Source organism: Lates calcarifer, unplaced genomic scaffold (assembly GCF_001640805.2).
Source record: "Lates calcarifer isolate ASB-BC8 unplaced genomic scaffold, TLL_Latcal_v3 _unitig_5079_quiver_1879, whole genome shotgun sequence".
In the NCBI taxonomy this organism is placed as follows: Eukaryota; Metazoa; Chordata; class Actinopteri; family Centropomidae; genus Lates; species Lates calcarifer.
In genome coordinates this window covers 10,870-23,847 of record NW_026117282.1, presented here as the reverse complement: position 1 = coordinate 23,847, position 12,978 = coordinate 10,870, and the positions used below count along the sequence as shown (strand labels likewise).

Below are 12,978 nucleotides of genomic sequence, written 5' to 3'. Positions count from 1 at the left end.
CCCAGTCATATCAATACTCACATTCCCCGAGACACCGGCCGTGGAGGTGGAGTCGCAGCCATTTTCAACTCCACTTTACTAATTAACCCTAAACCTAAACTCAATTATAACTCATTTGAAAGCCTTATTCTTAGTCTGTCCCACCCAAGGTGGAAAACATTAAAGCCAGTTCTATTTGTTGTAGAACACACACACACACACACACACACACACACACCTGTTTGCACAGCTGATCATATAAATAAATTAATTGTTAACCAAACATACTGGTCATGTGCTTCTATTGTGTCATCTCAGAATCAACAGTTTATTTCAGTGTAGACGTGTCCTCTATTTGTCCATTTGTTGCCCATTAATCCAAAAAACATCATTTGCAGTGCTGCCCCTCAGATGTATAAATATGTTATAATTCATTTTCATTTTATTCCTCAAAATTGGTGTCAGACACTTTAGAACTTGGTATTTGAATAGCTTGCAGGATGAGCATGGCAGCTGATTACACAATCACTAACTCATATCTGCCTGATCATGTTAACTTCCCTGGAGGGAGGAGTTAGTCCTCCAGAACTGTATTTAAACTCTGGGAATTCACCACAACCTGTCGGCTAAAGCAGAGTGTCTTGCCTCCCTCAACAACAGGAAAGGTAAGTGTACTGATATTTTCATATTTTTTAATCCCAAAAGAGTAATTCAGAAATCAGATATTAAAACTGGGACACACTCCAGGATGACACAGCATTTTTCCAGGAGGCAGGTGAATTTTCAGTATAACCACAATATGAAGGAAAGTTAAATTCCCTTTAAACTACATATGTGTCATTGAGGACCCAAAAGTCCATCACTACATAGGCTGCTGCCTGTTTGGAGAAAAAATTATCTGTCTGTGTCTCTGTATTCTGATAGAGGGTCGGGAGTGGGCATAGTTTATAACAAAGGTCATGTCACTGCTGTATTTTCTAATCTAATATTCACTGGGAATACAATTATTGTGTGTTCAAAGCAACCTCAAACCTCAAAGTGAACATGATTGTGACCATCTGCATCGTTCATTACTGGCTATTATGGAGGACAGGCTAGCAGCAACACTTGAAACACATCTAGACTACCATACATTCATTTCTATACATCTACCAAACAAATGCTGGGGTGTTTTACACTGAAGGTCAAATGAAATATCAGTTATTAATGCTGTGTTCATTTGTCTAAATTTCAGTCAAGAACTGTAGTCCAATGTAGGCCTACTGGTTTGTGGAAATGATGCTCAATTACTAACATTACAGATGCCAGTACAGTTTTTGAGGGCCTCAAAAACTCACAAAAATGTCTCACAAAACTTTGCATACGCATCAGACCTGCCGAAAATTGACATCTGATAGGGGTCTTGTTCATTGGCGCCATAAAATGGCACCATAGTCCCCCCTGGACATACTCAAAATCCTCTTGCCATTGGGCTTAATTTGTCCGAGGTGAACAAAATTTGGAGGTATGATGTAACATGCTGAGACGCACCAAAAAGTCTCTTGACATTATGGCCTCAAACCTACAGGAAGTCGGCCATTTTGAATTTATCGCACAAATTTTGATTATTTTTCGCCATTTGGGGACATTGTATTTGAATGAACTCCTCCTACAGATTTTATCATATCGACCTCAAACTTGGTCAGGATACTCTCAAGGTCTTTGTGATTAAAAGTTATGAAAAGATTTTGTTGATGTTAAACGGTGTGACCATGGCAGCACCTCAAATTTTGATGACTCGCCATGAAACAGGAAGTTGCGTTTAAGTTGCTGTAACTCAGCCATGCTTTGTTCAATCAGCCCCGAATTTCACAGTGATGATGAGGGTCCCAACATGAACACACCCACATGTCAATATTCACAAAAAGTCATATCGCCACCTATTGGACAAAGGAAATTACATGTTTTATACTTTGACATCCTGTTACTAGCAGGTTGACATGATCCATTTCAGACTCTGGTCAGGAAAGCCTTAAGGACTTAATGATGCCTTACTGTGAAAATTTTGATGTTCCATTAAAGGGCGTGTCTGTGGCGCCGTGGCTAATTTCGATATTTCACCATTAACCAGGAAGTTGATGTAACTCATGCATACTTTGTCTGATCTGCCCCAGATTTCACAAATTTGACAACAAATCTGTCCTGAACACATTCCAATATACAGATATAATCATAGGCACCACCTAGTGGAAACAGGAAATGATTTGTTTTATCTAAGTAGGTTGATCTGATTGACCTCAAATGTGGTCAAACAAGCATTAAGATCATAAAAGTGCTATATTGTGAAAACCGTGAGTCTTCATGGGATGCCCTTGCTGTGTCATCATGGCAAATTTCGATGCTCCACCATTAAACAGGAAGTTGTTGTAACTCCCACATGCACTGCCCAGACTTCATGTTTACTAACTGTCATGGATTGAACACGTCTACATGCCAGTATTCAGGAAATTATGTATTTCATCCAAATGGGTTGATCAGTCAGACAAGCATTAAGATCATAATGGTGACAGTGACTCTTCATGGGACGCCCTTGCTGTGTTGCCATGGTGAATTTTGATGCTTCACAAGTTGTTATAACTCCCGCATGCACTGTCCAATCTGCCCCAAACTTGACATGTTTGCTAAGTGTCATGGCCTGAACACATCTATATTCAGGTTTAGTCATAGCACCACCTGATGGGCATAGTAAAGAACTTCTGACACATTCATTCTGTGTCTGGCGGTCACGTCATATGACCTGCGCTGTGGGGATATCTGTGGGGATATCTTTTTTAAAAAAAAAACAAAAAAAAAAAAAAACTCCATCAACAGCTCTGCTGTTAACTAATTGAGCTTCATGTTTTTCTATTTTCTTCAATGCATTTTTGATATTTTATTTTTCATTCTCCACTCCCTCAAAATAATTTTTATCAGAATTAAGCACTTCCAACCAATGAATATTGTGACCAAAGAACGGGAGTGTGTGGGAAGACTGTTACATGTTCAATATCAATACCATAAGCTAAAACAAGATCGAGAGTGTGACTGAAACAGTGAGTGGGCTTATTTACACACTGAGAGTCTCGGGTCTGTCTTGGGGAATGTGAGTATTAATATGACTGGGGGAGGTGGATTCATTCAGTCTAACATGGGTCATTCCTACTATACGGTGCCATTTGAGTCCCCATGACATAATATCCCATATTTTGTGTAAAAATGGGATAATACTTATTTTTAAAAGCTTAACATACATTCTTAACCCCCCTCTACCAAAGAAAACAATATTATGTACACAGGGTTAATTAATTTAAAATAATTACTCTTCTTTAAGAACAAATACACTAAACTGCCACATCCCCAAGCATGTTTGTTAAAGTTCCAATACAAATATAAGTACTAGAAATTTGTAAAAATCTAGATTTTTCAACATTGTTGTGTTGTCTTATTTGTAATATCTGTCATCAAATATAATTTTTTGTTATTATTGCATTTTTAATGCTTAAAGTCTTTAAAATAAGTTGTGTCCCGGATTCAACTGTCCACCCTGTTACTCTGATAAAAGTCCCACTGAACACACCCCCTGACTATTCTTATAGTCACATGATCCTCTGGATGTATCAGTATTTTGGGAGGGAAAACCCTCATCAAGAAGCACAGTAAGTACCACTCTTTTATCAACCTTTTTTCAGTGTTTTAGAGCGGTTTACTGATGCGATAAAGCATAACGTGTCCACCCTGTTACCGTTATTTATAGTAGAAAAAAATATTCTTTTGGAATTTTTAAAATATAGGTTAAAAACTTGCAAAAAATCTTCCTTCGTGGTCACCTTGTACTAGCTAGTTGTTCATCACATTAGTAGCAATGGCTAGCTTTAGCATAAAATGTCCACCCTGTTACTGTCCACCCTGTTACTTTTTTGCACAGTAACAAGGTGGACACATGGTAACAGGGGGGACGTAAGAGGCCTAAATAAATGTATTTCCACCATGTACTGTATTTATTATTAATTTAATATGCATTTATTTGTTAATGCTCAGTTTAAATGGTTAAATGGCATGCATATATTTGTCAGGAAATGGCACCACTATCTGCTGCTGAAAAGCAACGACGCTACAGGGCACGTTGTGATGCAGACCCTGAGAAGGCAGAACTACCTCAACAGAGAGAAAGAGAGGTGGAGAAGGGACAGAGAGAAAGGAAGAAAACATAAAGTATCAGACCTCAGTGAAAGACAGAAGAGAGCAGAGAGAAAGAAATGGCACGAAATGAAAAGAAAACAGAGGGATATTGTCAGAGCCAGGACAACATTTCAGTCAGTGACTCCTCCTCCAAGTCCAGACAGTCCCCCAGAGACAGAAAATGCCTCACAACCAAGACCCTCAAGGTTAGAAGAAAGTTGATAGTTGAATGTGTTGTTGATTAGGCATATTATCAAATCAATCAAATTTGATTTAAAAAGGAAACTGATTTAAGCCTTACAATGTGTGTCTGTTTTTGCATGTGCAGACACCTGACTGCATGTGAGAAATAACTGTCAAAACAGCCAATATTAAATACAATAATAATGTGAAGCCTAATAAATGCATGGTATAACAAAAGATATGGGCTTATAATTACTCACTTCATTGCAAATAATGCTCTTCTATAATAGCATTGTTGTAGGTTTATTTAATCTGTTTAGAGTGAATGTTAATTGTGACAATATGCTTTCTCTGTTTTGTTGGACAAAGAAATGTCAGACAAGGAAGAAGGAGACTCAAGAGTGAAATCATACAATTAAAGGCCTTGTTGGAGAAGGAAAAGAGAAAAAAGGAAAAATACAAGAAGAGGTACCAGCGTATGGTGGGGAGAAAAAATCGCCACGTCCTACAGTGGATGCACTGCTGCATCATCAACCAGTGAATAATAAGCTGAGGAAAAGACTGTTGTTGCACGAATCAATTATTGATGACATCAAAAATAAATACAAAAATACCAAAAAAGGAACGAGAGAGGCAAATTATTGCAAAAATAACAATTGAAAATATTATAAAGAAATACAGGCTACAGAGGGCTGCACAGACTACTCTTGGTTTTTCAAAAAAGCGAGGTCAAAGGCTGATGACTTTTGAAAGAAAGAAAAGCAGCAGATTATCTGTTGAAATAAAACATAAAGTAAAGGCCTTCTTCTTAAGAGATGACGTCAGTAGAATGACAACAGGACGAAAGCAAACAGTAACTCGATTCAAGATTAAAAAACAGAAACGTTTGCTAACCGACACGATGAAGATTCTGCACCAGAGGTTTCTTTCAGAAAGTGATCAGGTCTCTTACTCATGTTTCTGCACCTTAAGACCATTTTGGGTCATTGTGCCCACAGAGGCTGATCGTGAAACTTGTCAGTGTAGAACCCACGAGAACTTGCAGTTCATGGCCAACACCCTGTACAGCCAAGGTTTGACAGCATCAAAACACCTTGAGGAGATGGTAGATGCAACAATGTGTGATCTCAAATCCAAACTCTGTGCATATGGTGAGTGTAAAGACTGTGTCAGTTCAACACATTCAATGCTGAGACCACCGACAGATGCAGAAATAGCCCTTACACAATGATCTCTGGAAGACAATGCCAAAGTGAATGATGGAGAGCGGTCTGGGAAAAGATCAACAATCACAGTGAAGAAAACGCTGATGACAACAGAGAATGCACTTATTGGTGAATTTCATGACAGGCTGTTCAGATTTGTTCAGATTTAGGCGACACATCTTTAATATTAGATGGCAGTATGGGGCTTATAGACAGCTGAGAGAAAACCTAAAGAACAACGAATGTCTACTTCATGTCGATTTCAGTGAAAACTATTCCTGTAAATATTCTGAAGAGATTCAATCTGTCCATTTCGGAGGATCACACCAGCAAGCATCCCTACATACTGGAGTGCTGTACACTGCAGCTGAAAAGGTTACTTTCTGCTCCATCTCTCCATCCAGGCGGCATGATCCCCCTGCTATATGGGCCCACCTCGACCCAGTGTTAAACATGTTGAGGGAGAGATACCCACTAATCAGTCACCTCCATGTGTTCAGCGACGGCCCAGCTACAATATAAACAAAAGGGCAACTTTTATCTGCTCTCAAAAGAGCCTTTCAAGAAAGGCTTCAAAGACATCAGCTGGAACTTCTTTGAGGCAAGCCATGGAAAGGGGGCTCCAGATGGTGTTGGCACTACCCTTAAAAGGTCAGCTGACAAAATTGTCCGCCATGGAGGAGATATCCCCAATGCAGAAGCCATGTTCCACAAGTTGAGGAACTTGGGCACTTCAGTGGAACTTTTCCTTGTGAGAGAAGAAGATGTTGAGAGAAAAGTGCAGGAAATAATGGATGCACCCCTGCTTGTGCCTGTCAAAGGAACAATGAAAATTAACCAAGTCCTAAGTTTGTCTCCAGAGAGAATAAAATACAGGGACATAACATGTCTCTGCCAGGCAGACAAAGGTATATTGGACTGTGCATGCTATGGCCTGAAGGAAGTGAGACTGGGAGAAGAGGCAAGCCTGAATTGCACTGAGGAAACATCATGACCAACAAAGTTACCAAAGAAAACATTGGTGAATGGTGCATTGTCAATTACGATGGTGATCCCTACCCTGGAATCATCTTGGAGGTTGAGGAAGATATAAAGGTGAAATGCATGTACCAGAATGGGACCAACAAGTTCTACTGGCCAAGTCCACGAGAGGACGTTTCCTGGTACACGGATGAACAGATTGTGTGCCTGATGAAGGTGCCACAACCCTTGAATAAGAGGTCTGTCCAGCTGGAGAAGAAGCTGTGGGATTTCCTCAAAAAACACTTGGGTTGCTGATATGTCACATAGTTTGTTGTTTCTGAAACACAGGGTTAAAGGTCAGAGACTAACAAATGTTCCTGATGTTTAGTTTGGGTGTGCACTACATTTGAAATTTAATGAGGACATGCATCTGTCTGTGTCTGTGTTGGGTGGTGGTGGGAGGTGGGGTGCTGTTGTCGGGGGTGTGTGTATTCCTTAATATTTTTTTGTTTACTGGTTTGATGTCCACCCTGTTACTTCTCTGTCCACCCTGTTACCTGTCTGTTTTTGTATATTAATTAAATAAATACAATAACTATAGTGCATGTGTCTGTGGTTTTATGAAGGGAGTGAGTTAGCTAAATGAAATCACTTAAAATTGGGCCCAAATTCCATTGATATTCCTTTATAAAATAAAAGTAATGTGTTGAAATTACATTTTACCTTAAAATAGCACATATCTTCTTCCAATATAATACTTTTTTATAAATACTTTCTTAAAAAAACTTGCACAGTGAAGTAAGGGACATTTAAGCTATTATAAAATGTAACTATCAGAATAACTGTGCATTCCCAGCACTATGAATAGAAATGAGAATGTCCAGTAACAGGGTGGACATTTGGCCACATCTGGTCAAAGTTATTACACCATAATATCATGAGCTCGACCAATATATTTTTTTCATAGTTTAAAAGGCCATCCTTCAGATGAAATGATAAAAACATGTAAAAAATTATATATATAAAAAATGTATATATTTTTGAAGTTACAAAGCTGAAATGGCACCGAATACTAGGAATGACTCACATTCTCATCCTGACACAGCCAGGTTTCAGTCAGACAGAATAGATCAAGATGGTGATCTGATATCAGATCATTAACTAGTACAGCTTTGGATGAGAGAGATCTGATATTGAGTAATCCACATTTAATTATTTTATTTTGCTGAACATTTGAGGTGGATGTGCTGATTTTTATTAGATTATTGTGACTAACTCCTCTTTTGTTGATCTTTGATTTAGTTAATTTAAATGGTCGGGGGGCAGACACAGTCTCTATAGGGTAATGGGGGGGTGACTGCTCTAAAGGAGGCTCAGAGAAGCGTGTCAGACTGCAGCTCTGTCTCCTGGCCTGAACTCTGGATTGTCAGGGCTTTGGCTTCCTAATAAACTCTGTCAGATTTGTAGATATGAGAGATGCTCCATCAAAAGTGGGATGAATGCCGTGTCTCCTAACCAGACCAGGTCTCCCCCAGAAACTCTTCCAATGGTCTACAAAGCCCACATCGTTTTCTTCACACCACCTCGACAGCCAGTGGTTGAGTGAAGACATGCGGCTGTACATGTCATCACTGGAGAGATTGGGCAGGGGACCAGAGAAAACTACGGTGTCCGACATGGTCTTTGCAAATGTACACACCAAATCAATATTAATTTTAGTGACCTCTGACTGGCGTAGTCGGGTGTCATTAGCGCCGACGGGGAATAACAATTTTATTGTATCTACGCTTATCCTTAGTCAGCAGCTTTAAATAAGACTCAATGTCGCCCGCTCTGGCCCCGGGAATAAATTTAACTATGGTCGCTGGAGTCGCTATCTTCACGTTCCGCAAAATGGAGTCGCCAATCACCAGAGTTGGCTCCTTAGCAGGTGTGTCGCTGAGCGGGGAGTATCTGTTTGAAACGTGAACTGGGTGGTGGTCGGCAGTGGACTTCTGCTTACGACTACGTCTGTCCTTACGAACGGGTCACCCAGCTAGCCTGCTTTCCTGGCTGCTCGGGAACTGCCGGGGGAATGCTAACAGGAGCTATGCTAGGCTGCTCCGCACCGGCTACAGGGCTACAGGCTGTTTAGCACTAGCTGCTGAATTAGATTCCATGGTGCGGAGCCGGGACTCTAATTCACTAAGCCTCACCTCGAGTACAGAAAACAGACTACATTTATTACACATACCATTATCATTAAACGAGGCAGAGGAGTAACTGAACATCTGACACGCAGAGCAAAAGAAGGCAGGAGAGGGAGAAGGAGAGCGAGAGGCCATGGCCGAGAGTTCAGCTAAATCAGTAGCAGAAGATAGCGTGATAGCGATAAAGTAGCGCACAGAAAGCGGAGAGTTGTGGGTGATTTAATAACTACTGTTACTGTGAATGTGCAGATTAAATTGGTGATAGAGTCAGAGATGTAATGTCGGTAGAGAGAAATTATCTAGTCTGAGACAGGCAAGAAACGATGATCACCAAACACCAATTGGAGGGACATTTTGGCCTATATCTGGGGAACTGAAAGTGTTATGGACTTGGGAGTGGGTGGCAGATGCCCTAATACAGCATTTTATTCTGATACATATACACTAACAAAAACATCATTGATCCTTGCATTAGGACCCCTCAGAGATGTGCATCTGCTTACAACTAAATTCAAACAAACTTCTGTTATCCTTTGTTTTTAAACAGAATAACAAGCCCTTGGCCAGGACCATTGCTGGCCTTCTGGCCAGGAGAAGACCAATGTAGGGGGTCCAGGCCCCAGCATGGAGGTCTTCAGACTCCCTGTGAGGGAGAGATGAAGGTGGGAGCTGCTGAAGGGACTGCTTGATGCGATGGATGAGGCTGCTGAAGCCAAACAGGACATTGTTGTCAGCTCACATGGTCACACAATTATTATTCTCTTTGTCTTTAAAGCGAATGGATGCTGATGGCATGGATGAGGGGGAAAAGGAGGGGTGGAAATGAGGACAGTGGAAAGAGAATTTAAAAAATAAAAACATAGTTTGGATTGTGTTTTTTTACTGTTACAGTAATCATGATTATAACTGTGGCTACTGTCATTCAACATTGTTTAAATATTCAAGGGCAATAATAATACTCTGCATAAATGATAAAGAAAACATCTTGTTTACATGACCTATGCAAAGCACTGGCAGTCATATCTTGCTGATGTCTTCAGAGCAGTCATTTGTGAGAGGAGGAAGTTGAAATGTGTTTTCATGCCACGGCCACTAGATGGCAGCAAGAGACTGCACATTAAGCCAGGATCAGTCACTTTGACACTTGATGATCTGTGATGTTCAATAATAGATGAAAGCTATAAATGAAGGTAAATGTCCTTGCATGCAAGTAATCTGGCACTCTGTGTCCCTATGAATTGATGTTCCACAACTTACTGTTCATGTAGCACTGACAACTTTATTGAACAAGTGTATGAGGTGGGGAAACACAGAGAATTACAGCACAGACAAAGTATCATTGAACATGTTTAAGAATGAAAAGTAATAAAAGTAAAAACTATCTACAGTTTGAACCTGAGTGTACATGAAAATAAAGACTATTTAAAGTTTCTTTGGCTGCTCTGTCCTCTCCACAGGTCAGGCTGTGGCTGCAGGCTGCTCTCTGATCTCCCTCTTTGGATGTGAACTACTGACCTCTGCCCTGTGTTTGTCAGCAGGCTGGAATCATAAACATCAATGTAGTACTGTCATGGTTAATGTCAGTGCAACTGTGATAGTGAATAAAGATGAATAACAAGAACAATACAGGCTGTTAAATATAATATGCTTACAACTTCATGTAGCCCACATCATTTGCCCCCAATGAGTGAAACGGCTCATTCTGGTACTGGCCAAATGGCACCACCAGCTTTCCCTGGCACAGCTGACGGGAAGGTGCTGGGTTACCTTCCACTTGCAGGAGCTTCTCTGTGTGGGCCAGGGCAGTGGCCTGGTTCAGAAGCTCCTGCAGAGGCCTGTGGAAGGCCATCTTTTTGTCCCAGTACAGACGGGCCTCTTTGGTAGCCCTATGGAACTCTTATTATATAATGATGTAATATACTCTTATAGTTTACTTACATTATTTTAATCCTTGGAATGTCTGGAATAGGGGCCATGTTACATATGCCCCCCTTCCTAAATCGATTTGATTGAATCGAATTAAAATGAAACAGCGAAAAATGAACGGAGTTGTTGAATGAATGAAGTTGCGGTAGATAACTTTACCTGTCAGGCTGAAGTCTTGTCCGGCTAAAATGCTGCTAGCCAAGGAAAGCAAAGGAAATTAGGAAACTGTTTCAATGCAAATGAATAAACTCGGTTGTTTGTGGCAGATTTGTCTCCAAACTAGCTGTCACTGTGTCAACCCACCTGTTATTTTTCTAATAGTTACATTTGCAATTTGCATATGGAGCCAGGATTGAGCGTCTACGGTGGAGACACGCGATTGGTCCATTTACGATGGCGTCCTAGACTGCGATTGCCATTACTGTAAGTACTGTAATGTTCATTACAATACTATTTTACTGGCTGTATAGGTTTATATGTGCATTTTCCCCTTTGTAGAATTGAAAGACGACCAAATGAGGGTGGAGGGACTCCTCTTTTCTCCCAACAAGAAGAAGCACTCATTGTTGACATGGTCTTTCAAAATAATGCCATCCGACTCCGTGAAATCCGGCAGAGAGTGATTGAAGACAATGTTAACTTTGATGGAATCAACAGTGTGTCTCTGTCAGCTATTGACCGTGTCCTCCAATGCAACAGACTTAGCATGAAGCAAGTGTACAGAGGACTGTTTGAGTGCAACTCTGTAAGAGTCAAACGTGTGAAAGTAAGTGTAGCCTTACTTTCAGCACTGATGCTTCCAGTACAATTCAATGCTCATAGGCTTACTGTTACTGTAGGCTAGTAGTTGCAGTTGCTATGTTCACAGTACTGTAAACTATACTGTAATGTCCATAAATCTGGAGTGAATATACTGTAAATACACTAGTCCCTGGCCTGTGTGGTGGCTATGTCACCCTCTGTGCAGCCAGTAAGTAACTTGGGGCTTCTCCACTGTCACTGTGGAGTCTAGTCAAAGCTGGGTTCGGCACACCGGACGGTTTTTCCCCTGTGGCCTGGCAAGGGAAAATATTGCCTGTGACGTGGATGAAGTCCTCTGGCTGGACCCTGGACACAGACATGATGTTAGAGTATGAATCTTAGTCACTTTGATTGTGCAGTAATGTGCTTTTCATTTAGGTTTTTTTATGAAAGTGCTGAATGTAGATTGTAGACTATAATTTTTTGCTAAATGCATTTACAATAAACATTTTCTGTTAACTACATGCCCTGGGTGCTGTGTCCTAAATTATTTGATGTAGTGTCTAATGAATGTTCTGTGGTGAACATAGTTTTACTTGCTGTGTGTATAATCTGAACACATTGTTTGGTTTTGAACACATGATAACTGGTTTTGAGGTGATAGTTTGATTTTAGGGGTTTTGTAAATGTAGTTTGAATTTTTGGATTTGTGTTGAAGGTTTTGAGAAAATGGGTGGAGGTTTCAAGAAATGTGTTTTAGCAAATAGAGACAAACTGTATTGGATGGGCCTGCATGCAATGCAAGGCACATCTATTGTTATCTTGTGCATTTAATCTTCTTCATCTTCTGTACAAATTTCTGTTCCCTACTCCTCCTAGGGCTTTTGACAAACCCCCACATATTACATATCAAAACACCCTCGATTGGGATAAGTGTGCTGTTACTTTTGGTGAAGGTATTAATAATATTTTTAAAGTTTTTAGGGTTTTTATGGGCAAAAAATCCCATTAATTTCTAATAAGAGCAGTTCTTTGAAGCTCTACAGCTCTGGCATACTTTGGCATAGAGACACCATTTAAACTTTAATCAAGTCCCAAGGACTTGAAGTTTTAGGTGTGTACACTGCATCCTCAGTAAAAGTTTCTATCCCAAAAACAAATCACAGTGTTGATCACCTCCTCATTCACCTGATCTAACACCGTGTGACTGTTTCCTGTTTCCTGTTTCCTAAGATCAAATCTGTGCTCAAAGGAACATGATCAGAGTCTGTGTTAAAAAAACGACAGAGGTTCTGAGAAAACTGTCTGAAGACCTGCTGCACTTTGATCAGTGGACCTGAATGCAGCGATGTGTTGAAGGACGAAGACACTGAGAACAGTTTCTGTTCAATGAAACTGGATCACAGCATCAGTCTGGTTTTTAACAGCAGCATCTAGTCTGAACTCTGGGCCTCAGTTGGTTCAGGGTCAGGGACAGTTCACAGTCAGGTGGTCTGACAGAGTCCAGGTTTTGATTATCAGGGAACTACAATGATCTGATTCCAGTTTCTGTGCAGCTGTAGTTGCAGAGTTCAGCCTGTAGGTGGCAGCATCAG

General features: G+C 40.5%; 1 long non-coding RNA gene across 1 annotated transcript; it reads left to right on the top strand.

The window, feature by feature from the left end:
• The first annotated feature begins 600 nt into the window (after positions 1 to 600).
• On the top strand, positions 601 to 10,340 carry LOC127140830 (uncharacterized). The gene is made up of 3 exons (XR_007811315.1): positions 601 to 644; positions 9,264 to 9,378; positions 10,174 to 10,340. It is a non-coding gene; the product is annotated as an uncharacterized LOC127140830 (long non-coding RNA).
• Positions 10,341 to 12,978: the final 2,638 nt, after the last annotated feature.